We start from the raw sequence: 27,959 nt of genomic DNA on the forward strand, positions 1-27,959 counted from the left end.
AGTAATGCTAGCACGGAAGATCCTCAGACAGGGTTACTACTGGTCTACCATGGAGGAGGATTGTATCGGTTTTGTCCGGCGATGCCACAAGTGTCAGATCCATGGAAACCGCATGAACATCCCGCCGTCAAAGCTATACAACATGACTTCGCCATGGCCATTTTCAGTTTGGGGAATCGATGTGATCGGGGTTGTCACTCCAAAAGGGTCAAATGGGCATGAGTTCATCCTGGTCACGATAGATTATTTCACAAAGTGGGCCGAGGCCCAATCATATGCCGTGTTGAAGGCGTCGCACGTTGCAAAATTTATCAGAAACAACATCATCTGCCGCTACGGGGTCCCAAATGAGGTCATTTCGGATAACAGTTCCCACTTTAAGAAGGAAGTAATTGACTTGTTAGAGAAATACAACGTGGCTTTCCATAAGTCACCCACATATCGGCCGCAAACCAACGGAGCGGTTGAGGCCGCCAACAAGAATATCAAACACATACTGCAGAAGATGGTGGAAACCTACCGGGATTGGCCAGATAAGCTGCCATTTGCTCTGTGGGGCTATAGGACTTCAATTAGAACTTCTACCGGAGCGACTCCGTATTCATTGGTTTATGGGATGGAGGCCGTTCTACCTATCGAGATTGAGGTTCTGTCATTGCGAGTATTGGCTGAGTGTCAAATAGCCGAAGTAGATTGGTAGCAGAGCAGGTTTGAGGAACTCATGCTCTTTGATGAGAGAAGACTGAAAGCACAGTACCATGTTCAAGGCTATCAGCGCAGAATTGCCCGGGCTTTCAACAAGAAAGTTAAGTCCAGGAATCTAAAGAAAGGAGATTTGGTACTCAAGGACAACCGAGCTTCCATCTACGACCCAAGGGGCAAGTTCAGACCCAATTGGACTGGTCCCTACATCATTAAAGCTATCTGGTCAGGTGGAGCTGTGGTTCTGATGGATCTAGATGGCCTAGAGTTCTCCCAACTGATCAACATGGACAAGTTGAAGAAATATTACCCCTGAGAGGCTCGCTAGGCCGAAAACTCGAAAGGGCGACCTAGGCAAAAGTTAGAGCATAAAAAACTGGAAAAACATAAAAACGGAGCTCGCAAGGTTGAAAACCCACAAAGGGCGGCCTTGGCAAAAGTTAGAGCGTAAAAGGAGAGTGAAAATACTCGAGTGAACCTAAGCCTGAACTACGTAAGGCTTGATTCTCATCTTCGGGATACGTAGGCAACTTCATCTTGGAGTTCAGCCATAAATTTTTCCCCAATCAACTTTGTCCATTTGATCATCTCAGTCATCTTTGTCTACCAACTTCCATTTGAATCTCCGGTGCAGTGCTATTCAGACTAGGGGCAACTTTCCGTTGCTATGCAGTGCCGCAGCACTCTTCAGACTAGGGGCAGCTTTCCAGTTGCAGGAATCCGAGGTTGTGCATCTCAGTGACAGACCTCAGGTGTTTCCAGTTCTGATCCATATCGAAAAGGGTTTTGAAAAGTTTTAAAAAAAAGTTGACTTTGTTCAAATTAATCTTTTTACAACTAAGACCATTTTTGGACCAAAGCGGAAAATTTTCAGTACCACAACCTTCAATTTCATTGATTTCAAAACAGAGTTCTCCTGCTCTTGCATACAATCGAAGTTGCTTTTTATTACATTCATAAAGAAAACTTGAAAGTACTAATAAAACAATAAATCCGGGGCATAGTCAAGTTAGGTGTCCCTGCGCCCCCTCCCAGAGCTGGTCGAAGCCTCTGGTGCCAAGTTGGGCCGGATCTGTGCCTCTTCATTGAGCCAATCCAAGCACTCATCAGACAAAGTATAACTGAAAGTGGGAGCGGGAGCCAAGAGTTCACTCGTCCTCCATGCTGTGGCATATCGAGCAAGCTATGCACCTCGAACTGGGAAGGTAGCCGGATACTCTATCCCCTCTGGCGGGCAAGTCTGATCATGACCAAACTGGCGTTGGAACCGGAACGGAAAGTAGAATACACAATGAGTCAGACCAACCAACTGGATCCCGGTCTGCCGGAACATACTATAGCTCATTGCCAAGAGATTGAGCCAAGGGCAGCGCCAGGCGATGCGATCTGCAGACAAATTGCACATCCAGTCGAACCACCATCCCTAATCAAAGGCATCGACTAGGCGTTGTCGAAAGAAGTAGCCACGAGCTGAGTAGGATGGGCAAGAGTCCACAACTTGCAATTTATCCATCAACCATACCTGGGGAGGGATGAAAAATGGGAGAATAAAGAATAGAGAGATATACGATGAGAGAAAAGTAAGACAGGGGTTTTGTGAGAAAAACTGAGCCTGAGGGCTGAGTGATGTGAGCATTACATATGTGAGATTGGGTGGGAAACATTACCTGCAGCAGTAGTGGACTCCCCGCAAATCTGGTCGTCTCCCGATGATGGAAAGCATCCAAGCCCATCAGCGTCTCAGCTAGTGTCATCGCAATACAACTCTTTCCATCCTTCAAGCATTGAGCAACTTCAATCCGGCGAATGCTAGATCCACCAAAGCCCGATGCAAGCAGAAAGTGAGATAGCATACATAAGCAAAGGGCATGTTGTCGGAAACCTTGCCAATAATGGTCGCCACGGTCACCGGCGTCAGAAAAGCGATAAATCAATCCAAGGATGTCCAGTTCCGCATTACAGGTCAGAGATCGAGCGTCATGCGTGGTGAGTCCACAAATCCGCCCTAAAGCTTGGGCGTGACCAAAGCGCAACTGAGGCAAGATCTCTTCACAACATTCGGATTCCATCAAAGCTTGAAAATCTTCGAAAGTTGGACATACCTCTTGCCCGCCAAAGCTAAAGACGTGTGTTACCGGGTTCCAAAACCTTGCCGCGGTATGAAGGAAAAGAAGGTGTAGCAGAGTACGGCTCAACGTGAATAGTGCATTCAAGCCAAAACCCCGGAAGTTCAACTTTTTCGAGCCGTCTAAAGAAGCAATCCAAGCTGTGAGATTTTCGACGAGAAACGCTTCCATTTTGGTGCAAAACTGAGATGAAATGAATGAGCCACAGAGCTGGGGCTTTTAAAGGGGATAAAGCGCTGTTCGGAGGGACACATGTCGAAAAACTAGTGGTTGCTGAGCTAAGTGGCCGGCCGGCCACCTTTTCTGGTAGGCCGGCCACCTCTCCCTCCCTCAAATGCAAAAGCTGGTCGGCCAGCTCCCAAAAGTGGTCGACCATGCTCTAAATTGCATATTTGGCCCTATTTTACTCTCCAGAAGAAAGTTCCTAGCATTTCCATGCATCGGGAGTGTCAAAAGCCTCCATTTCTCTCTGTTTCGGATGCGTTCCGTCGCCCAAATCGTCTGAAATAAACTTTGTTTATAGAGTTGTTGTTATATCTTGCTTATCGAGTTGTTGTTTTGCTTATCGAGTTGTTGTTTTGTTGGTCGAGCTGTTTCTTTTACCAAGTCTTGTTTAATCGAGTCGCCGAGTTTTGTACATTTGAGTTGTTACTCTTAGTTTATCAATTTTGTTGTGTTTTTGCTTATCGAGTTGTAAACTTGCTGAAGTTCAGTAAGAGTAGGTTGTTTAGTTTGTCGTGTCGGTTCGCTACCTGACTTGGCACATACACAATGCACATTTACCGTTCAATCTCATTATTTGCAAAATGATGCGATGCGATGCTGAGAACATAAAGTACAACAGTTTTTGAAAAAAAGCTGTTTCATTCCATCATGCTTCCTTTGTTACAAAGGTACAAGTTTTACAGAAAATAAAACTGCCTAATAATGTACAAATGTGCTACAACTACTAGTAAAAAAGATAAATAAAGCAGGAAACAGCTGCACCAATGCTCTCAAGAGCAGGAATAAGAGGCCCTCTTCGTCCTCTTCTGCGGAACAGGCTCTGCACCACCGGCACCATCTGAGTCGGAACTATCATCCTCAGGATCCTCCTCAGCCTCCTCTCCACTCCCGGAACCAGGGTTGGAACCCTCCTCTCTGTCAGCAGAGGTCTCTGACTGACGATCTGTAGCCTCCTCCTCGTCCTCGTCCTCATCAGGCTCCTCCTCTATGATATGTGCCCTGCGTCTACGGGACGACTCCCCTCTCCCGACCCCGCGAGAAGGCCGAGATGGCCCGGCTCCCCGAGAAGGTCGAGATGGCCTGGTCTGTGGCTGATATACTGGAGGCATCTGAAAATAAAAAGTGCAATTTGAATACATCAGCTCAAAATGTGTGTATCAGATACAGATGCAAGCAAGCTACATGAAATGAGGGTGCATGTAGATGCAATATATGAATGTGGTGTGTCAGATGTGCTCTACACATACAATTAATCAGAGCAGTAAAGTGTTCAAGGTCAAGATGTCGTCAGAAGTACGATAAACGTGAGAAAACTAAAGAGTACCTGGAAACCCATGATGGACAGTTGCGCCTCTCTCTGCAAGACCATGCCCTCGAGTGAGGCCACCAATTCGATCACCCCCTCCATGTACTCTCTGAGTGGCTACAGATACAAGCTCAAATCATCAATGAATAAATGAATGTCTAAGTATTTGAACGATAGAAAGCAGTGAGGCATACCGGCGGTGAGTGGGGATCAATGATATATCGATGATAAGGCATGGGAGGCTCTATCGGAATCGGGTAGGAGGTCCCGTATCGCCATCCTGTCAACTCGGTCGGCATGTCTGGCCATCCGGCATGATGATGAGTCGGAGGAATCGGGGGGACCAGTCCAATCCCTCCTCTCGATGTGCCAGCCCTGCTAGTAGAAGGGGCGCCTGCAGCCTGAGCTCGACTCAAAGATGGCATGTCAGTAGACCTCCTCGAGGGAGTACGAACACCTATCAACGGAGGCATCAAGTAAGTGTGACGGTAGGTCGCGTACTCCCCGTCCTCTATATACAGCAGTGCATCAGTGCCCAGCCTAGCGTCAACGACACCCTGGGGAGTAAGCCTATCAGCGAGCCGCATACCGTCCGGAGGTGCTGAGGGAACACTCGGCTCAGGAAAGCCCATAGTCTGACAAAGGAAGCGTTCCCCCAGGAACCAGGCCCTACCAACTGGCCCCTCGAACAAGATCCTATACCAGGAAGAGCCCCATCCTCCGGCAAACTGAAATCGAGGGTCCCCATCCAAAGCCAACCAGGGCTGCCAGGTAATCAGCGGGTAACCAATGCCTAAGCTGATCAGAAATCGTAGATGTACGGAATAAACCAAAGATGAAAACATTGGGAATTGGGAGTTTCGGATTACCTCTGATGGCCGTAGGTAGAGAAGAGTCTCCCGAGGCCGCGACCGGTACTGGCCCTCGAAAACAAGCGAGTAAGGGGTCACAAGGGGCGCCTCCACCTCCAGCTTGGCGCTAGTATGGGAAAATATGCAAAAACCCATAACTGCGGAAAACGGGGCAAAAGCCATCAGAATACAGAATGCTGAGTGCAGGATGTCAGGATAGAGTATAAGGTGTGCCGTGTATGCAATATACATACATTGAAAAGCAGAAATGTAAATCAAAGAGGGTAGAAGGTACCTCCCAGGCTCTCCAGTAGCCGTCAACTATGTTCCCCCGTCCACGGGAGGTCGCGCTCATATAGCAATAGAGGGTAGCCAAGCTAGCGCCACCCCAATCATACCGACTAACCTGTGTGAGGTCTGCCAGGGCACCCAGCAGATATAGCCCAACGGTGTTCCCCCTGTCGAAGAACAGAGTGGTCCCGAAGAGGAACATCAGAAACCCGCAGGCGTACTGTGTAATCTCCTCCAGAGTCTCGGGCTCAGTATGCCTAAAATGTGAAGAAAAACAAGTATACTGGACTCGACCCGAGGATCGGTCGACCGGTGGACGAGCTCCCAGTAAATAGATCCAAACGGCCTCCCACTGGCCCATGTCCTCGTCATATGGGATCACCCAGCCTCCCACGTCAAGGCCGGTCAATACGGCAAAGTCGAAAGGGGTCATGGTCATATCCCCGACAGATGAGAAATGAAAGGAGTTGGTGGTGTCCCACCACCTCTCCACCAGGGCGCCCATCAACGTCCTGCTAGCTGGATAACGAGATATCCCGACACAAAGGGCCCGAATCCTGCTAGATTAACCCAATCGCAGACGGCCTCTGGAAGCTCCGCGTACCAATCTCTCGCAACAATAGAGCCGTATCCCCGTGTAACACGGGAGGACACCTACATTCACAGTGAATACATATATTCAGTTTCAGAATGAAATAAACAAGCTGCGTGCAAATGAAATGTATAAGCTATATGCAAAATCAAATCAAAATTCAAAATGTTTGGGGCTGCGTGTTCAACTCTCAACCAACGTGGACTGTGTGTTCACCTCAGCAATGAGCCGCGTATTCAGAATTCAAAATATTTGGGCTGTGTGTTCAGCTTTCAAAACCAGTGGGCTGTGTGTTCACCTCAAAGTTCGAGCCGAGTGTTCAACATCAAAATATTTGGGTTGTGTGTTCAGATTTCAAAACCAGTGGGCTGTGTGTTCACCTCAAAGTTCGAGCTGAGTGTTCAACATCAAAATATTTGGGCTATGTGTTCAGATTTCAAAACCAGTGGGCTGTGTGTTCACCTCAAAGTTCGAGCCGAGTGTTCAACATCAAAATATTTGGGCTGTGTGTTCAGATTTCAAAACCAATGGCCTGTGTGTTCACCTCAAAGTTCGAGCCGAGTGTTCAATATCAAAATATTTGGGCTGTGTGTTCAGATTTCAAAACTAGTGGGCTGTGTGTTCACCTCAAAGTTCGAGCCGAGTGTTCAACATCAAAATATTTGGGCTGTGTGTTCAGATTTCAAAACCAGTGTGGGCTGTGTGTTCACCTCAACAATGGGCTGCGTGTTCAAGAATTCAGAGTTTGAGGCTGTGTGTTCAGACTCTCAAAATCAGTAGGCTGTGTGTTCACTTCAACTCAGGCTATGTGTTCAGAAATTCAGAGTTTGGGCTGTGTGTTCTACTCTCAACAAGTGTGTGCTGTGTGCTCACTTTCAACTTGGGCTGCGTGTTCAGAAATTCAGAGTTTGGGCTGTGTGTTCAACTGTCAACATATATGTGTGCTGTGTATTCACCATCAGGTTATGGGCTACGTGATCAGAAATTCAAGCGTTCAAAACGCAAACAGAATACTGTATCATGGGCTAAGCATAAGAACAAGCTACGTGCTAAAAAGAGCAGATATGCATAGCAAGAGGCATGAAACGTACAAAAATGCGAAATACGTTGCAGAAATGTAAAAAAGGGCAAAATAAATACCTCTCGTGCCTCATGAGAGAGGTGAGATTCCGGCTCTCGTAAAAGTAGGTCCCCAGGCGCCCGATTATCAAAATCAGTGAAGTGATAAAAAATAGCCCGCGGAAAGATATGTGCTCGAGAGGCGTACCTCTCGGGTATGAAGGGTCGGACCCTTGGAGGCAGAGCCATAATATCGGGATCATCCCCAGCGCCCGGAGGACCTCCACCGTGAGGAAGATGATCGGCCATACCAGAAAATCTGCAAAAGGAGCAAAAATGAGCAAAATGAGCCAAAATTGGAAAAAAGTCAACAAAAGTCAACTCTCGGGAAATGAAAAAGTAAACAAAAGTCAACCCCCACGGAAATCTTCCAAATGTTGAGACAAACTTACCTCAAGTGGTGAAAATGAGAAAAGAAGCACCGAAATAAAAATTTAATCGGTCCAAAGTGATGAAAACTGAAAGATTTTGCGAAAACAACTTGCGTGGGGCATTGGAAAACGCGTATAGAGCTCAGATCTGAAGGGGAAAATGGTCTAGGAAGGTGGAGAAAGTGTTTTCGAAGCTGAGGTTGTGAGGAATGAGGCTTTGGCCGAGTGTATTTAAAGGAATGAGAGCAAAAAGATCAAACTGCCCCGTATTTGGGCTAGGGGGTCGGTCGACCACCTTTTGTGGCAGGCCGATCACCCCCTTTGCAAAATGATGGTCGGTGGCCTCTCCCTGGGACAAGACCTGGTCGGTGGTGTTCCCTAAGTGCCCACCAAGCTCTCTACAAATTTTGGGAAGGATTGGAGTCCCCGGGACCTCAAAAAGTACAAGAGAAGTGCACTTTCCGTCGTGAAATCGCTCTACCGGAACTTCAACTCCAACTTTCAGTGCGTCTGTCATCGTCATTCATCGAGAGTAAGGTGTATCCTTTTTGAATGTGTTGCGACCCCTCCGGGAGGTAAACCGGAGGTCGCAATTGAGTCACCCTCATCAAAAACTCACATTTCTTTGCTCGTCGTTTTACGACAAATTCGCGTTCGAATTCACATTTATTCTGCATTGTTATGCACGTCACTTGTATCCTCATGCACACCACTCATACTATTGTGCACGTTTCACAGGTGTTGTCAAAATCCTCGTGCTTAACCCGCGTTGTCACGCGCATTACTCCTCGCATTGCGATGCACCTTTCTATCGACGCCGTGATTGTCTGCATTCAATATCGCTTTGAACATGTGTTGCTAATTATGTTGTGCTTGTCGAGTTTCTTTCTTTTGCAGGCACGATATTGTATGTACGGTTCATTTGAGGCTAGTGCGACCAGACATACCGCGCAGGTATGGAATCTTCTCCGTGTGAGACGTGGCGAGAATTGAATAATTCTCCGCATTCTTAACTGCATGAAATGTAGTTGTTGCTTTGCATTCTTGCTTAAAACTGTTGCATCTATTGTGAATATGTGCTTCATTACAGCTTGCTGCATTTGCATGATCATTGAGATACCTTCGGCTTCTTGCATTGTCGGTTGCATTTTGCCCTTGCCTGCGGGCATGCCTGCGGGCACATCTCTGTTTGTCTTACCTATTTGTCTAAGTCTTCGGCCTTGTCAAAAATGGGTCGTCTCTAGGCTTTGACATTCACTCCCGTCACTTATGACTTCCGAGTTCTGTCAAAAAGGGGCAACTGTAGACACCCCATTTTTGACCGACCTTAAGACTCAGATGTCACTGATTGAGCGCTCGGTGATATTGCATATTGTGCTCGTTCAGAAGTTTCAGGGTCCCGGCTGCAAGCCTTGCCTCAGGACTTCCGGACTCTTTCGTGCCTTGCCTCGGTTTGCGAACCAGGCTCTGTTTTCTCTGTTTTCTCTTCCCGAAGGGAGGGAGAGGTCTCGAAGATCATCTCTCAGTGGTCGTAGGCTACGTTTCATGGTCGTAGGCCATTTTTCTCGTTTGGAGCCCGATTTTTGATTTTTCGGAGCCGACGGCCGTGTGCCGCGGTTCGGGACCGCGTAACCACCTCCGTTTGCTCCGGTTTTTGGTATACACCTTACCTCCTCCCTTTTGAGGAACACTGTGGCCCGAGAGACCAACTTCGTGGTCGAACGCCACCTCCGGTGCTTAATAGCCCATTTTCGGGGCCCCGGGCCGCGCGTTTCGGTCCCCCGATGTATGGTTTGAGACTGTGGTCAGAAGAACATACCGGAATACTGTAAATGGCCAGCAGGTCAAGGCTACACTAAAACATCCCCATCACAGAGGCGGTCAGCTCCAGGGACTGACGAGTGTACTCAGAGGAAGCCTGCAAAAGTGTTAGAAACATCAGTATTCTACGAAACATCAAATGAAATGGAATGACAATGCAAGATGCAAAATGCAATAGTATATACCGGGGGCAAGTCGTAGAACCCGACTAACTCGTGATCAGCTGGAGGGGGAGCGAAGGGGATCTGATAGGTCTCCTTACCCTGCCCTCGGCATGTCATCATCGTGGGCAGTGCTGGCCAACAAGCCCCCCGTCCTCTCCGGGCCCCACTCCTACTATGGACCCAAGCCACCCTCGGCGCTCCTACTCCCGCTCCTGTCCTAGCCACTGTAGACGTCCCCGAACGCCCCCGGAGGGATGGCTCCCCCCCCCCCCCCCCGTTCTTTTCGTATTGGGGTCACTACAGTTCGGACTCTCAAGTTGTCACGGTTCTCAATCTGAACCAAAGAGTCCAAATCTGGCAAATCATTTTGAGAAAACAGATTTTTGAAAGAAGTGCCAAACATGGACTGATTTGCCAGATACAGAGTCGCCACCTAAATGTTTTATTTTGGGAAAATTTAGGAAACCCTGACTCGTTTGCCTAAGGCCATGTGTCCGTCATCACCAAAGTCGCCTCGGCTCGGGAACTTAGGTACGATTGGGGAAGGTCACTTCGTGAGCACCCCCGCTCGCCCGATCAAAGATCGGCCTTTACTAACCGTGATATCTATTTTTGAAAACATTGTGCTTTCTTATTCCAGTTATTAGCCTAGATTTACTATGTGATGCGCACAGCATACAAGTATAGACTGGATCGCCTGAATTGGAACAAAACATTTCATGTTTGTTTATTTGAAAATGGTTTGATGGTGCTACCCGCAAGTAGGCTAAGACGTGGATTGCCACCCTCAGGTGGGCTTAGAAAAATATGATTTTACCACTATCTAGTGGGCTTAAAACACACATTTGATGAATTGTTCCAATCCAAACAATCCAACCTTCACCCACAGGCATTCAGGCAGTTATATCACATAAGCAATTAGCCTCATGGTAAGCATGCTATCATGGCAGTCACTCACACGCATGCAAGGATGCTAAAGCATAAAACTTACCGAGTACTCCAAGCCAAAACATAAGCTAATTAGAAATCCATGCATGATCCTAATTATACAGAAATGCCTAATGCAACACATGCAAAAATGCAACTATAGCAGGCTCGGCTATTCTAAACATGGCATATGAAATGCTACAACTAACATGTATTCAACGTTGGAATTGAAATACAATGCAGTTAATATGATGCGCCGAGCCCGGTGCATGCAAAACAGATGAATGAATGCAAACATGCTGTCATACTATTTGTTAATTGAAACATGCCCTAATCTAACCATCATAAGCGGGTAAATAAAAAGGAGAAAGACGTGGGGTTGGAAGACATACATCACACTCACGCACATTTATTACAACATTGTCCTCGCACAAAGGGTCCGAATAAATAATATACAGTCCCAAATAATTACAGTCCAAATATGTACAAAACCCTAATTAATTAACAAATTAAATTAGGAAAGCAATAAAATGGCATGCAAGCCAGGGACTGCCTCAATTCTGCTCCGGATGATGAGTGATGCATGCTCGGGTTGCCTTGTGCGGAGAATCCCTCGCGATGCCCTGGTTTGCCTCTATTTGCAATTGTTCTTGGAATGCGTGTCAAGCTCCGGAAGGCTGCTGATTCTTGATTTACTGCAACAGAGAGCAACAAAGGGGCATGGCAAAGTATTTTCACATATGTATGCATGACTACTCTTCAGGGAGTGTAGTCATCGATCCTCGTGCCACCAATCACGCATATCGATGCATGATGGCCGAGGAGTCGAATTGCACGACTTAATATGAAATGAATGCACATATAAACACAACAAGACCTAAACTCCATCATGGATAATCCGAAGTGTCGGTGACCGGGAATTGAGACATGTTCCGTCACTCGAAGTACGAAACGTCCCTCGTTTCCCGTGCTCGGGTTAACTCCTATCCCAAGCACAATGCAATATGCATGACATGCATGAATGCAACTAATATACAACCTAACATGCACAATGCTATGAAATGGCATACATGATGCACGAGGTAACATGGCATACGCAATGCGCTAACATACAACCTAGCATACACAATGCTATGAAATAAAATGGCATCCACAATGCATGATGGACTTACACCAACATGAGTGGACCTCAGCCACACTCACATCAGTAGCCATGAGATGAAAAATGAGACACTCGAGACGCGTGCACACATGCACGCAAACCGAGGACCAATCCTAAGGCACAAATGCCACTCTAACAAAGCATGGCAAGGCATGGAATATGGCATACAAGCATGTAGATTCCAGCACTGAAATGTGATACAAAACAGCCCGGAAACATGGAAACATGGCACCCGATGCATGGAATGAACCCCAAAATTCGAAACTAGGCACATGGAATGACTTACAGCTATACAAAGCATGCATTATTTGATCTTGAAGCATGAAGACAGATGCAAGAAAGTCCCAAAACATGTATATTTCCAGTTTATAACAAGTCCCAAAAATGAATGCAAATAGGGCTAATCTATCATGCAAAAATGGCCCTAAAAGAGAGATTAAACACAAAGGGACAGCAGCTGGCCCCAAATGGCAAAGAGCCCTTCAACAAAGTTGAGGAGGGGCTCAAAAAAGGGCAATTTACAGTTTCCATCAAGCCACGAAAATAATCACAAATAAGGCCAAACTATCATGCAAGAAAAGGCCTAAAAGAGGGGTAAAGAGACAAGTGGGAGCTTCTATTCTCAAAAAGAGGAGAGCCCTTCGACAATGTTGAAGAGGGGCTCAAAAAAAGATATTTTACAGTTTATGGAAAGATCCAAAACAGCTCACAAATAAGCCAAAAATACTATGCAAAAATTGGCCTAAAAGAGAGATAAAGAAGCAAGTGATAGAAGGAGGCCTCAAACAGAGGAGATCCCTTCAACAATGTTGAATAGGGGCTCAAAAAAAGTTATTTTACAGTTTATGGAAAAGTCCAAAACAACTCACAAATAGGCCTAAAATACTATGCAAAAATTGGCCTAAAAGAGAGATAAAGAGGCAAGTGATAGCAGGAGGTCTCAAACAGAGGAGAGCCCTTCAACAATGTTGAATAGGGGATCAAAAAAAGATATTTTACAGTTTATGGAGAGATCCAAAATAGCTCAAAAATAAGCCAAAAATACTATGCAAAAATTGGCCTAAAAGAGAGATAAAGAAACAAGTGATAGTAGGAGGCCTCAAACAGAGAAAGACCCTTAATCAAACATGGAGATGAGCACAAAATATGACTATTTACAGTTTGGGTCGGACCCCAAAAATTCTAGCAAGTATGGCTTAGATACAAAGAAAAATAAGGCACAAAAGAGGGAAAATGGGACTCACCCTTGTAGACCAACGGACCAGCAGCTCTTAGACCAAGTTTGGGAGCTCTTCACCTTTGGAAAGTAGCCTCAAGTTTCTGGAATGGAGGATGGAGGCCTTATGCTATGGGTTGATGTAGAAATGGTGTAGGAGCAAGGTGGTTTTGAGGGTTGGAATAGAGGGAGAGAGAGATTGAATGCAAGGGCTCCAAAACAATTTTTGTAGCCTTGAAAAATGGAGCTGGGGGGCTGGTTTTATAGAGAAGAGGAGAGGAGTGGAGAAAAGGGGGGGGAAATCAAATTCAAGTTTCCCCCCTAAAAGACCCCCCTCAGATACAGGATCTGGGGGGAAAAGGAGGGCACAACTGGAAAGAACAGGGAGTGGGGGTCATGGCAGGCCAGGTTCAAAAGGTTCAGGGGGCCGGCCGACCAAGGGGCAAAAAGGTCAAGCACAATTACTGGTCGGCCACCTCAAAAAGGTGGTCTCCCATGTGTGCACAACACAACTATGTGGTTGAAACCCAGAAAAAGTGAACCAGGAGAGAGAAAAGACCATTTTTTAGAGGGGGTCAAAAGGGTCAGGCACAATTACTGGTCGGCCACCAAATAAACTGTTTCACATAATCTGATGCATCGCACTGTCAACACAACACTCGATACACGGCCTTTACGGCATCTGATACACTGTAGCCCACAGACTGTTCACAGCATTACTCACGGCATTCATACACTGCACTCAGTCACTGCATTTTGTACCGCACACTGTTCACAGTATTCATACACTGTACTCATGCACTGCATTCTATACTGATACATTGCTCATGACAGTCATACACTGTACTCACACACTGTATTCGGCATTCATACCCTGCTTTGCGTAACATATTGATGCGTTTACCATTTGTGCTTTTCAGCCTCCATTCCAGATTCCTACTGCAGGAGGTGCTCCAGCTGGGCCTTCTGTTCCTGTCCGAGATGGCAGACTATATCCCCGCACCAAAGCGGGGCGCACTCATGTTGGGAGTAGCTCACGGGCACCAGTTCCCGATGATGACGAGTCGGAGGACGAGGCAGAGACGGGGGCAGAGTCGTTCGAGGAGGAGATCGGAGATAGCTCGGGCTCAGATGACGGTGCTGATGATGATGCTCCTAGACCTTCGTCTAGGAAGAGGACGAGGACAGACGCGTAGGCCTGAGATGATCGATGCTGATCCAGACTTTTATTTTTTTTCTTCTTTTGTTTGTACTTTACTTTTTTTTGCTGGTAGCTTGAGTACCTTGTACTGCCGTGGGCTGGTTTTGTTTTCTCCAAAGCTATGTACTTGAAAAATGGTGAAATGAAACAAACGTTTTGTCTGAAAAAGTGTCACATTGGTATATTTCATACATTGCGTCGCATTGCATCATATTACACCTCAATGTAAATGAGATTGATCTCCTGTCTGAAAATCAAACACTTGTATTGTAATAACCAGATAATGAACCGGCCAACAGCAAAACAACTCAAACAACCCACTGCTCATTCTGAACACTCGGCTCGTAACACAGTTCTTGGTTTAATCTGCATACAGCCCATACACACAGTTCATACAACGCACTGCTTATTCTGAACACACAGCCCATTCTGAAAACTGCTCATTTTGAACTCATAGCCCATAGCAGCATATTGCCCATTCTGAATACACGGTTCATTCTGAACACTGTAGAAGTTGAAACACACTCAGATGCTCCAAAATTTCTTGCTTCGCAATCCGGAACCCAAAAGCTTCAGATAGGTTCAGGTTTTTCTGTTCACACTTATCGGGGGTGGACCCTGTAGTTTTATGAAAGAAACAAATTATGTTTGCATAAATATGGGGAATGGCACAGCACTCTGAGTACAAAACGATTTGAGGAGAGGGTTTTGAACCAGGTATTGAGCCTACGACTAAACACAGCATACTACGACTCAACCAAAGGTATACAACCTAAACATAGCGAGACACGCTCAGAACAGACCCAAAATAAGAGTTAAGGTAAACAAAACAAAAGACACGACACACAGACGCGTTATAAAAATGAGAGACTTCTCAGATCACGAGGAGCCAGTTTCTCCGGGTATTGTTCCCCACCTCTTCTCATTTGTGATTCTCACATCACTCGTCCCTCAGGCTCGGTTTTTCTCTCAAAACCCCTTTTTGCTCACTTTTCTCTCGACTTACACCTCTCTATTCTTTACTCTCTCATTTTTTTCATCCCTCTCCAGATATGGTCGGTGAATAAACAAGAGGTTGTGGGTTCATGCCCAACACTGTTAGCTCGCAGCTATTTCTTCCGGCGACGTTTAGTCTATGTTCCTGATAAGGGAGTAGAGTATCTTGATCCATTCCGGTTCGTGCTTCGCACTTGGCTCATTACCTCGTTGCTCGGAGGTCGAGAGAGCTTTCAGCCCTTTAGTGACAGCTTCAGCTATGCCCTTCCTGGCAAGTATGCTGGCGATGGGGAAAAGACAAGAAGCCTGACTCAACTGTGCCCCTAGTTCACCATTTTGACCATTTTTTGTTTTTGTTTTCTACTAAAACAATGTTAACCAAAATGAGAGTTAAATTAACATGTTTGTTCGATTTTTGATTTAAAATCATGCAAGTCAGGCTATGAGCATTGAAAATTTTTCCTTTTTCGGTCCAAGAAAATGGTCCAGTTTTGGAAAAAATAGAATAATTTTTGAGAAGATAGTCAACCTCAGTAAAAAAAATTCTCAAAAACCATTTTTGCAAAAGGCCACTGCTCAACGAGCACGAAACCTACTTTCGAGATGCACAACCTCGGATCGGAGGCAATGGAAAATTGCCCCTTGTCTCAAAGGGCACAGCACGACAACAGAAAGTTGCCCCTGGTTTGGATGGCGACTCATGGCAACGGAAAGTTGCCCCTTGTCTGGATAACATCGCAGCATACTATAGTCAGTCCTCATTAGTGATGATCGTAACCGAACTCTCGGATATAGAGAAGACGAAGATGGTCAAAACCAATATATGGACACAGTCACTTTGAAAGTGCGTGTGGATGGACTTCAGGATGAAGTTGCCTACGTATCCCAAACATGGGAATCAAGCCTTACATAGTTCAGGTTAAGGTACACTCGTGTATTAACCCTCACTTTTTTACGCTCTAACTTTTGCCAAGGCCGCCCTTCTGGGTTTTCAACCTTGCAAGCTTTGTTTTTCTTTTCTTTTCAACTCTTCTCTTTTTGTATCTTTTCACTCGTTTTTCTCTTTTTTTTTCTTTTTTTTCATCTTTTCTCTTCTCTTTTCTTTTGCATTTTTTTCTCTTTTTTTTTTTTTGTATTTTTCTCTTGCTCTAACTTTTGGCTGGGTCGCCCTTCAGGGTTTTCGGCCCAGCGAGCCTCTCAAAGGGTAAAAGTGTAACAAGTCCATGCCAAATGGTTTTAGGGTTTTGAAGCCATCCGTATTCAGGAGAGTGGCTGTTGTATTGATTTACAGAAAGATCCATCTTCGACTCTTCGAGCACATCGGACATTTTTGCCCCTACTTCAAGGGGCGCTTCTGATTTAGCTTTGCAAGCTTCTTCTGATGAGGTTTGATCTTCTTGATCTGACTTTCCTTGCCTCTTGTTCGAGGGCTGCTTCAAATCTGGCACACAGGCCTCACATTGTGGTTGACTGTTGATCATTCTGAATTCAAGGTCAAGGTTTTGAGAGCAAAGGGATTGAATCTTGAGGCTAAGAGCGATCCTAAGCTGCACAATCTCAAGAGCGATTCCACACAGGTCTCCGCAGGATTGCGCAAAATATTTTTTGAAATTTTTTAAGAAAGCGACAAATCGCTCGCGCAGAAGACAGTGTAGAACCAATCTGGATCAAGCCAGGGTCCTTCTCAGTACTCACATTAACAAACATGATCTCAATCATTAAGGGCTTAGCACGCCTCTCTTCTCTCTCAATTGATTAAATTTTTGCAAAACCCAAGGAATTCCTTCCTCTTCGTTTTCATCACCGCAGTGTTCAAAAAGTTTTGAAAAACTTAGGTCAATTCAATGAGTTTGGGGTGCAGAAGAGTATGTGAGATGCTCCGCCGTTTCATTCACATCCTCTGGTATAACTAGCTCAAGGTAGTAATAAACACGAAAAACATGACAGTCGCAGCCGTTTCATTCAGATTTCCCTGGTTGCAACTGGCTCTACAGCAGAGACAGACTCAAAAAGAAAGCGAAAAGATAATTACAAGACAAAATGGTGTTCGAGGCAACAACCTCGGAATCACCTAACATTCTATACAATGGGACTGACTCGATACAACAAGACAGGCCCTTGAGCAAAATGATTGACTCAAGACATTGAGACAGATTCAAAACAAAAGCAAAGAACTGACTCAAAGCCCAAGCCAGAAATTACAAAACTGCATTCGCAAATGCTCAAAACAGTGCGTGCCAAACGCTACATTTGAAATACACCGAGCGTCGCCCGTAGGTGGTCCAACCCCTGATCACATACTTGTAGTATCCTCGAAGTCCAACAGCTCAATGGTAACAGACTTTGCTGAGGTGGGTGGGAGAATGACCTCATTGTTGATCAAATCTTGCACTTCATGGCGAAGGCGGAAACAACTGTCGGTGCTGTGACCGGTTTGCTGGTGGTACACGCAGTAGAAGGCAGCATCATGTGTGAGAGGAAGATTCTTCGGGAGCAGTCGAGGCTCGAGGGGTTTAAGATGCCCCCTTTTTAGCCAAAATTTGAAATGCCCTAGACAAAGGCATGTAGAGGGCATGAAAGACTCTACGCCCTCGAGGCAGATACTTCGAAGTTTGAGGATTCTTGCTAGACGCACTAGCGAAGGGGTCGGCAGGCACTGCCTTGGCTTTCTGATCTTTTCCCGGTGCAGGGTTAGGAGTAGAAGGAACTGTTCTGGCATGACAGGGCCTATCCCAATTTTTTGCCTGGCTTGAACTGCCTTCGGCTGGAGTGAGGAAAGTATCATCCACAGTTTTAGTCATGACTGCGAGTATTTCTTCCTTTTTCATCCCCCCGGCTTTCAAAGCCTTAACTGCCCACAGCAGTTGTTCAACGAGATCAGCATCTGTTCCCACTTTATTCTTACATCTAGCCTCAGCTTGATCGAGGGTTTGGGTTGCTATATCAGAGCGGAACCTGGTTGTTGTTGACATGTCATTGCCATAGCTTGAGACAGCCTCAGGCTGGCTGAGCTCGATCACAATTCGTTCCAGTAGCGGGGGCTCTTGTGGTATGAAATTCCCGGCATATGGTGCAGCTGGTGGCGAAGCCGACATCCCATAGGCCAGATCGGCCACAGATCTCTGGAGGTCGCCTATCATTCCCATTAACTCAAACGTAGTGGGCTCACGAACTTGAAACAACTGGGGTGTCCAGATCGGGTGTGCGACAGGCGACCTAGGCGGATGCGGTACATCAACATTGGTCTTATCCTGCAAGATGATTCCTTGGTCTAATGCGGCTACCATAACCACAATTTCCTCTTAACTTTGCTTCATCATAAGTCTGTTGGACTAAATGGTGACTGATGGATTAGATGTCTGTCTTGCCTCAGCAAAGGAGAACACTGGCTATTCTGTACTAAATCTCTGAACTGAAAGAGAAAACACGCAGCATTTTGGCCCAATCAGAACAGACACAAGCATAGCTAAATAACTATACTCTACTACTGATCACTGTTCCCCAAAATCACTGCCCCAAAAACTGAATCTGATACCCGCAGATATAACTGATTCCCCAAAACACTGATACTGATACCCTCAGGCCTGGTATTCGAACTTGCAAACTGACATCCGCATTCCCTGTAGAGATACACTCTAAAAGCACATAGAAAGTAAATGAGAGCCAAAACACCCCTTTGTTGGGGTAGGGTTTCCCTGTCCTATTTTGTCAGGAGCTAGGGTTTCACTACGCACGCAATGGTTTCAAACAACCTATAATCGAGTAAGCAACTTGTCCTAGTTTGGAATAGTCACTACGGATTCCGATATGCACTAGGTCGAATGGTCAAAGAGGGTGCCCCGATTAAAATCAGGGTTTTTGTTCCCATCGTGGCAGAGCCCGTAATCGATCAGCCTTATGGCACACTTCTCAAAGCGAGCCTCCGGCAAACCGTTCAGGAATAGCATATGGCAAACACGGTGTCCTAGGCGCACCGATGCAAATGCAATGCAAAGAAACACATAAGTGTAGTCAAAACAAGATATCATGAGTTCGAGTCAAGTTCTCTAACTCCCCAGCAGAGTCGCCAGAAACTGTAGACGCGCCCTTGGGCCCCATGCTACAGTTTGGACTCGATTTGTGTGTCGGTTCTTAATCTGATCTCACAATGTGCAATGTGAGATTGATAAATCACCAAAGAGTCCAAATCCGGCAAATCGTTTTGGAAAACAGATTTTTTAGAAAGAAGTGCCAAACATGGACTGCTTTGCCAGATACAGAGTCGCCACCTAAATATTTTATTTTTGAAGAATTTAGGAAACCCTGACTCGTGCCTAAGGCCACGTGTCCGTCATCACCAAAGTTGCCTCGGCTCGGGAACTTGGGTACAATTGGGGAAGGTCAACTATGAGCACCCCCGCTCTCCCGATCCGAGGATCGACCTCTACTAATAATGATATCTAGTTTTGAAAATGTTATGTGTTCTTATTCCGATTATTAGCCTAATCTTACTATATGATGCGCACAACACAAAAGTATAGACTAGATCGCCTAATTTGGAACAAAGCATCGCATATCCGTTTGGTTGAAAAACAATTTGAAATTTGCTACTCGTAAGTAGGATAAAACACGGATTTCAATAAGTTGTTCCAACTCAAACAATCCAACCTTCACCCATAGGCATTCAGGCAGTTTATATCACATAAGCATATAGCCACATGGTAAGCATGCTGTCATGTTTAACATTCACACTCATGCGAAATGCTAAAGCATAAAAACACTCACAGTGTACTCCAAGCCAAAACAAGAAACTAGTTAGTAATCATGCATGATCCTAGTTCATGTTAAAGTGGCTAGTGCATCGCATACAAAATGTCACTAGAATAGGCTCGGCTAATCTATGGATGGCATGTGAAATGTGACAAATAGCATATATTCAAGTTAGATTTGAAATACTATGCAGTTAGCATGATGCGCCGAGCCCAGTGCATGCAATGCTGATGAATAATGCACGCATGCATAGCATAAGGCATGCTAAATTGAATATGCCCTAATACTAACCATCAAAAGCTGGTAAATAAAAGGGAGAAAGACGTGGGGTTGGAAGACATACACACACTCACGCACGCTTATTACACAATTGCCCTCGTTTGGAGGGTCCAAAAGAATAATACAAATTAATTAACCTACAAGCTAATTAATTAATTACAGACCAATTAACTAGTTAAGCAAATTAACTAAGCTAATAAAGAGATAAAATTGCTTCGGAAGAGGGCCCAATGCACGTATGCTCGGCTCCGCTCGGAAACCCACTGCCATGCACAAGTTGCCTCTGTTTTCACTGTTGTCCTCCTCTGAAGACTGCACAAGTCCCAAGGTACACCCTCTGAACACTGGGAAATGCCACCGACCATGAGGAATGGTCACCGGCCAAAGGTAAGTGGTCATCGACCATCTATGAAGCCATCGGCAAGAAATGGATAGCCGGCCGGCACTGGAGATGGCCGACCGGCCATATCTTCCTGCAGGAACCTGTTTTGACAGTAGCAGAGGGCAAAACAAGGCATGACAATGCATTTCAAAGCAATGTTTGTACCACCGCACCCCTTATCATGTTTATGACTCAAAGGGGTATGGTACTCGATTCTCGGACCACCAATCGCGCATTTCAATGCATGATGGCCCAAGAAACCAAGTTGTGCATTTTGGTGTGGAATGAAATGCACATAAACAAACAATGGAGGCCCAATCTCTATCATAATCAATTCAAGAGGCAAGACATGCATGCTTAGTGAAATGCAACCTAGGCATGCAAGCTAAACATGCAACATGAGGATGCAAACAAGCATACTAAGATGCAAATATGTAACAAGTATGCAAGTTAACAAGCGTGCAAAGATGCAATGTGAACATGCAAACATGCAAGACATATAACATGTTAAGCAATCAAAACAAGAGGAAATGCATGCCAAATGCAATGTGATTCAAACATGTAACACATGCGATAGGCCAAGTATGTAACAACATGCAAGGCTAGCATGCAACAACACGCGAATGAGGGTCTTAGACTAGTTTGGGCAGCTCTCAAATAAGCCCGAAACAATGGTCAAATGCTAAGGAAATGAAGGCCAAAATACATACAAACATGCATGCACACATGGTTCAAAACTTAAGCATCAAAGAGCAACTTTTAAGCACACTTAAAAGGGACAAACATGGACATATGGCATGCATACTAAGCTTTGAAAATCATGTTATAAAGGTGCCAAATCAAGTAAACAAGACAAGCCAAGCATGCAACAATGTCCAAGACTCAAGGGGGGCTTAAACCAAAGCTATATGAAGCAAGCCCCAAAGGGCCGGGAGGACCTAAAACAGGTCAAATGCAGGTCTAAACAAGACCAAAGACGCACCTAGATGGCATCTAAATAGTCTAAACATGGAAGCATACATAAAGGTCCAAACATGGAGCATAAGACACAAGCCTTTTAAAGCATTAAAGGGGCATCAAATGCAAGCATACAAGCATACAACAAGGACTGAAATGATGCTATAAGTGGTGCCAAACCACTGAAACAAGCAAGTAAAGCATGCTAGAGGGGTCAACACTCAAGGCTCACAAGGGGGATTACATGGTAGCTATACAAAGCAAATCATGGATGACCCGAGCAACCAAAAACAGACCTTGGGCACGCTAAAACATGCACAAAATCTTCACAAAGCTAGGCCAAAACAAGTAAGCATGGTGGTCTAAATGCTAGGCACATGTTAAGGCAATTCATGGCATTACATGACAAGTATGCTAAGCATGCATGGTGTGTCTAAACCAATTAAAAAAAGTGCTATATCAAGGGAAAATAAGAACAAATAACACTTAAGACATGGCCAACATGAACTTAAACAAGATGCTCACACATGAAGCTAAAATGGCCAACTTTGAAGGCAACAAGGAGAGGGGATGGCCCTCTCCTTCTTAGGACATTAAAGCACCATCCCCACCACTGAAATCCCTTTGGATTTTAGTGGTGAGGAGGCCCAAACAAGGTGGTCCTGGAGCTCACAAAAAATGCACAAAATGGGGACCAAACAAGGCCTAAGAGGGATCAAACAACCCCAAACAACAAAGTGACCTTAAACAACTATTTAGAGCACTCAAAAACAAGACTTTTATTAGTTATACACAAAGTCTAAAAATAGATGCAAGGTAGGTTAAAAGACTATGCAAAAATGGGAAATAAAGGGGCAAAGTTCTTACCCTTGAAGACTTTCTTGAAGAAGAGCACTCCAGCTGCTTCCTTAGGTCCAAACCAGCTCCAAAACTTCAAGACCAACCTATTGGCTCCTCCGCAACCAAGGTAAGGTGTAGAACTAGGTGTTTGTGCACAAAAATAAGAACAAACACACACAAAGGCAAATGGAGAGGGAGATATAGAGAAAGATAGATACACTATGCAAACCCTAATCTCAAAGCTCTCTCTTGAACTTCTGGAACCCTTGAGGAGGGAGGATAAGGTCTCCCTTTATAGAGGATCACTCTTGCAAAGCTTACAAAACAAGCTAAGCAAGAGTGAAATCCCTCCATACACGTGTATGGAGGGGGTGCAAAGTGGGTGCCAGCTAGCACAGCTGGCACAAAATATCTGCCAAAAGCAGATGCACAGTGGACGGCTAGCCAAAAATGTCAAATTGACCAAATAAATGGCCGAATGACCAAACAGAGTGCCGACCGACCAAACATTTGGCCGATGGCAACCAAACAATGGCTGGTGGCCTCAGGCCATGGCCGGTGAGATGTGGGGATGGCCAACAAGCCATTCCCTACTCCTCAAAAGAAAAACACAAGTGTTTGGAACAAAACCAAACACAAAACAAGCAAGTCGAGAGGTCTTGAGGCAAGGCGCATGGCCGAGACCTCCGAGAACTCAAGACGAACACGAACATGGATGATCACTGAGTGTTCAAACGGTGACGTCCAAGTCTTGAGGATGGTCAAAAATGGGGTGTATACAGTATGTATTTTTTTTAGGGCGTGACAAAGGTTTTCTGGGTAAAGTGCAATTCATAAGACGGTTTATTTCTAAATTAACCTTGACTTGTGAACCACTTTTTGGTCTCTTGAAGAAAGGAAAGAAATTTCGATGGGATGGTCGATGTTAATTCGCTTTCGAGTAGATTAAGCAGTATCTTCAAAATCGGCACGTGTTATCGCCGCTAGAGCCGGAGAAGCCTTTGATTTTGTACCTGTTAGTAATGGACACCACGATGGGATGCATGCTTGCTCAGGAATCTAATGATAGGGTGGACAAAGCCATCTACTACTTGAGCAAGAAAATGCTGGATTATGAGACCCGCTACACTCTGCTAGAGAAAGCTTGTTTAGCCTTGGTATGGGCCATTCGGAAGTTGAGGCACTACTTGTTAGCTCACTCTGTAATTCTAGTTTCGAGATTAAATCCCATCAAATATCTCTTTGAGAAACCAGTGCTTATGGGTAGGCTAGCCCGTTGGTTGCTTCTTCTCTCCGAATTCGATCTTAAGTATGTCACTCACAAGTCGGTCAAGGGGAGAGCAATAGCGGAGTTCTTGGCAGATCACCCGATGGAAGGGGATGAAGCGATAGAATATTTGTTCCTAGATGAACCCATTCTGCAAGTTGAGGATGAGATTTGGACAATGCACTTTGACAGAGCATCTAATCAGTATGGTTATAAGATCGGTGTGTTGTTGATAGCACCCGACAATTCCCATATACCTTTAGCCTTTAAACTCTGGTTCAAGGTCTTCAACAACGAAGCAAAGTACGAAGCGTGTATCGCTGGTTTGGAAGCCGCCTTAGAACTAGGGGCAAAAAGGTTGGATGTTATTGGGGACTCGAACCTAGTTATTTCTCAAGCAAATGGAGACTGGAAGGTCAAAGAAGCAAAAATGAAGACTTATCACCAGACCTTGGATGTTCTGATTCCCAAGTTTGAGAAACTGACTTTTACGCATCTACTAAGAGAGAATAACAGGTTCACTGATGCTTTATCAACTCTATCTTCTATGATAGACATCCCACTAGGAGTCCGGATGCATCCGATCATCATTGAGCAGAGATACACGCCGACCTATGAGACTATCGCCGCAATAGATGAAGCTCAAGATCAAAACCCTTGGTATTATGATATTTAGAACTTCTTGGAAATGAGGTTTATCCACCAGGGGAAAATGCCAAAGACAAGAGGGCAATACGGTGGATGGCCATTCAATTTATCATCTGCAGAAGTAAACTGTACAAGAGAGGTAATCTGGGAATGCACAAGTTATGTGTCGAAGCAGGGGAATCAAAGCGCCTGATGGAGGCCATCCATGGAGGAGAGTATGGAGCGTACATAAACGGAGTAATGTTGGCACGAAAGATTCTTAGGCAAGGTTACTACTGGTCTACCATGGAGGAGGATTGTATTGGTTTTGTTCGGTGATGCCACAAATTCCGAATTCATGCTAATCACATAAACATCCCGCCGTCGAAGCTGTATAACAAGACTTGACCATGGCCTTTCTCAGTTTGGGGAATTGATGTCATCGGCGCAGTCACACCAAAATGGTCGAATAGTCATGAATACATTCTGGTGGCAATTGATTACTTCACAAAATGGGTGGAAGCTCAGTCCTATGTAGTATTGAAAGCAGCGCATGTGGCTATTTGTCATTATGGAGTCCCACATGAGATAATCTTAAACAATGGCTCCCGCTTCAAGAAAGCAGTGATCGACTTGTTGGAGAAATATAATGTGGCTTTCCATAAGTCATCTACATACCAGCCGCAAACCAACGGAGCTGTTGAGGCCGCTAACAAGAACATCAAGCATCTTTTGCAGAAAATGGTTGAGACCTACAGGGACTGGCCTGACAAATTGCCATTCACACTCTAGGACTATAGAACTTCAATCCGGATGTCTACAGGGGCAACTCTTTATTTTCTTATCTATGAGATGGAAGTTGTTCTGTCAATCGAAATAGAAGTCCCGTCACTACGAGTTATAGCTAAGTGTCAAATAGCAGAGGCGGACTGGCAATAGTACAATTTTGAAGAACTGATGTTGTTTGATGAGAGAAGGCTGAAAGCATTGTACAATGTTCAGGGTTATCAACACAGGATTGCTAGGGCTTAGTCCCAGAATCTCAAAGAGGGAGATATGGTGCTGAAAGAAAATTGAGCTCCCGTCAATGACCCTAGGAGCAAGTTCAAACCCAATTGGACTGGTCTTTACATCATCAAAACTATCTGGTTGGGCAGAGCTGTTATTCTCATAGACTTGGATGGCCTAGAATTTTCCCAATCGATCAACATGGACAAGTTGAAGAAATATTATCCCTGAGAGGCTCGCTAGGCCGAAAACACAGAAGGGCGACCTAGGCAAAAGTTAGAGCATAAAAAATTAGAAACAAAGAAAAACTGAGCTCGTAAGGTTGAAAACCCTAAAGGGCGGCCTTGGCAAAAGTTGAAGCGCAAAAGGAGAGTGTTAATACTCGAGTGAACCTGAACCGAACTACGTAAGACCTGATTCCCATCTTCGGGTTACGTAGGCAACTTCATCCTGAAGTCTGGCCATAAAACACCTCCAACTCAACTGTCCTGTCTATGTATTTGATCAGGTCATCTTTGTCTGTTCTTTATTTGAGAGTTCGGTTGTGATCTTTATTCTGAGAGCTGGTTACAGTGCTGAGCAGTGTTATTCAGTTATGGGGCAATTTGTGATCTTCGGATTTAGAGTTATACATCTCGAGGAATGATTATGTGCGTGTCAGGTGGTGATCCTTTTCGAAAATGGTTTTGAAAAGTTTTAATAAAAGTTAATTTTGTTCAAATTTATTTTTTACAACTTAGACCATGTTTGGACCAAAAGGGAAATTTTTAGTGCTCACAACTTTAATTTCATTGATTTCAAATACAAAGTTCTCCAACTCTTTGATATAAATCAAAGTTGCTTTTATTAAATTAAAAAAACTTGAAAAGAAAGGTCAAAGCAACAAACTAGGGGCATAGATCAGTCAGGTGCTCCTACGTCCCCCGCTTGTGCTTGTGGAAGCTTCTGATGGTAAGGTAAGCCCAGATTGTGCCTCATCCTCGAGCCAAGCCAGGCATTTTCCAGAAGCTCTCTCGTCCTCCAAGCAGTGAGGTATCCAGCCAAGTGTGAACCTTAGATGGGGGAATGAAATCGAGTACTCTACTCTTTTCTTTGGGTGGGTCTGGTCATGCCCAAACTGATGTCTGAATCGAAAAGGGAAGTAGAATACACAGTGTGTAAGGCTGATCAGCTATATGCCAGGTTGCCGAGTCATGTTGTAGCTCATTTCGGTTAGGTTAAGCTAGGGGCAACACCAAGTAATGTCAACAGCAAACCTGCTGCACATCCAGTGGCACCACTACCCCTCGTTCAGGAAATTCACTAGTTGTTGGCAGAAGAAGTATGCTCTAGTTGAGTATACAGGACAAGAGTCCACTACCTTCAACTTGTCCGTTAGCCATACCTGGAGAGGGATGAAAGAAAAGAGAGATTAAAGAATAGAGAGACATATGTTGAAAAAAAAAGTGAGAAAAGGGCTTTGAGAGAAAAATAGAGCATGAGTGTCGAGAGATATGAGAAACACATATAAGAAAGGGTAGGAAACAATACCTGCAGAAGTAGTGGACTCCCCACAAATTTAGTAGTTTCCTGTCGATGGAAGACGTCTAAGCCCATCAAAGTCTCGGCCAGCACTAAGCCAATGCAACTCTTGCCCTCTTTCAAACCTTGGGCCACTTCAATCAGCCAAATACTAGACTCGCCAAAATTTGGGGCAAGAAGAAAATGTGCCAGCATACACAAGCAAAGGGCGTGTTGTCGAAAACCCCGCCAAAAAAGGTCGCATCGGTCACCAACATCGAAAAATTGATCAATCATACTAGGAATATCTAGCTCTCTGTTGTGAACCAAAGATCGAGCCTCATGTAGAGTGAGCCCACACATCCATTCCAAAGCTTGGATATGGCCAAAACGGGGCTGAGGTATGATTTCCTCATCACGCCGAGATTCCATTAGCGCTTGAAATTCTTCGATTGTCGGGCATATCTTTTGTCCCCTGAAGCTAAAGACATGTGTAATTGGGTTCCAGCATCTAGCCGCGGCATGAAGGAATGGGAAACAAAGCGGAGAACAGCTCAGCGGGAAAAGCGCATTTATGTCGAAACCCCAGAATTTACCTTTTCCGACCCGTCTAAAGTCACAATCCAATCCGAGAGTTTTTCGGCGAAAAATGGCTCTATTTGTGAAGAATTTACAGCCGAAATAAAGAAATCACGAAGCTTAAACCTTTTGTAGAAGATAAAGTAGTGAGTGGAAGAGGTGTCAACAATCTAGAGCTCCTTCACGTTGATGGCTGGCAGGTGGCCGGCAGATAACCGGCAAGCCGCATTGGTAGCCGATTGCCGGCCACCTCTTATGGCCAGCATGTGGCCGGCAACCTCTATTTGTGGTCAGCAATCTCTCACTCTGACTTTCTGTCCACTTGTATGTTGGGCAATGTTGGAAGCATATGTTTTGGTTTGATCTTCGAGTGTTTTAAGGTCTTGTTTTGAGTCTTTTCGGCTTTAGCAAGTTTGTTATTTTGTTTCAATTAAGAGTGTTATCTTGGCCAATTCGATTCCATACAAATGTGGTGCTCATTATGCAAAATATAACTTTTTTCATAAAAACTGGTGTCTATTCCGATCATGGTTCTTTTACAAAAGAGGAGTATTAGTTTTTTTTAAGCAAATAAAACCTATCTGAAGCTATACAATGTGCTAATGCTACCAGTAAAAGAAATTAAGCAAAAGTATAAAAAATAACGCTGGTCGCCTCAGGCTCGGGAGGCCCTCTTCATTCTCTTCCTCAAATGAGAAGAC

The sequence above is a fragment of the Camellia sinensis genome, chromosome 5 (assembly GCF_055761805.1).
Source record: "Camellia sinensis isolate YWXY chromosome 5, ASM5576180v1, whole genome shotgun sequence".
Lineage (NCBI taxonomy): Eukaryota > Viridiplantae > Streptophyta > Magnoliopsida > Ericales > Theaceae > Camellia > Camellia sinensis.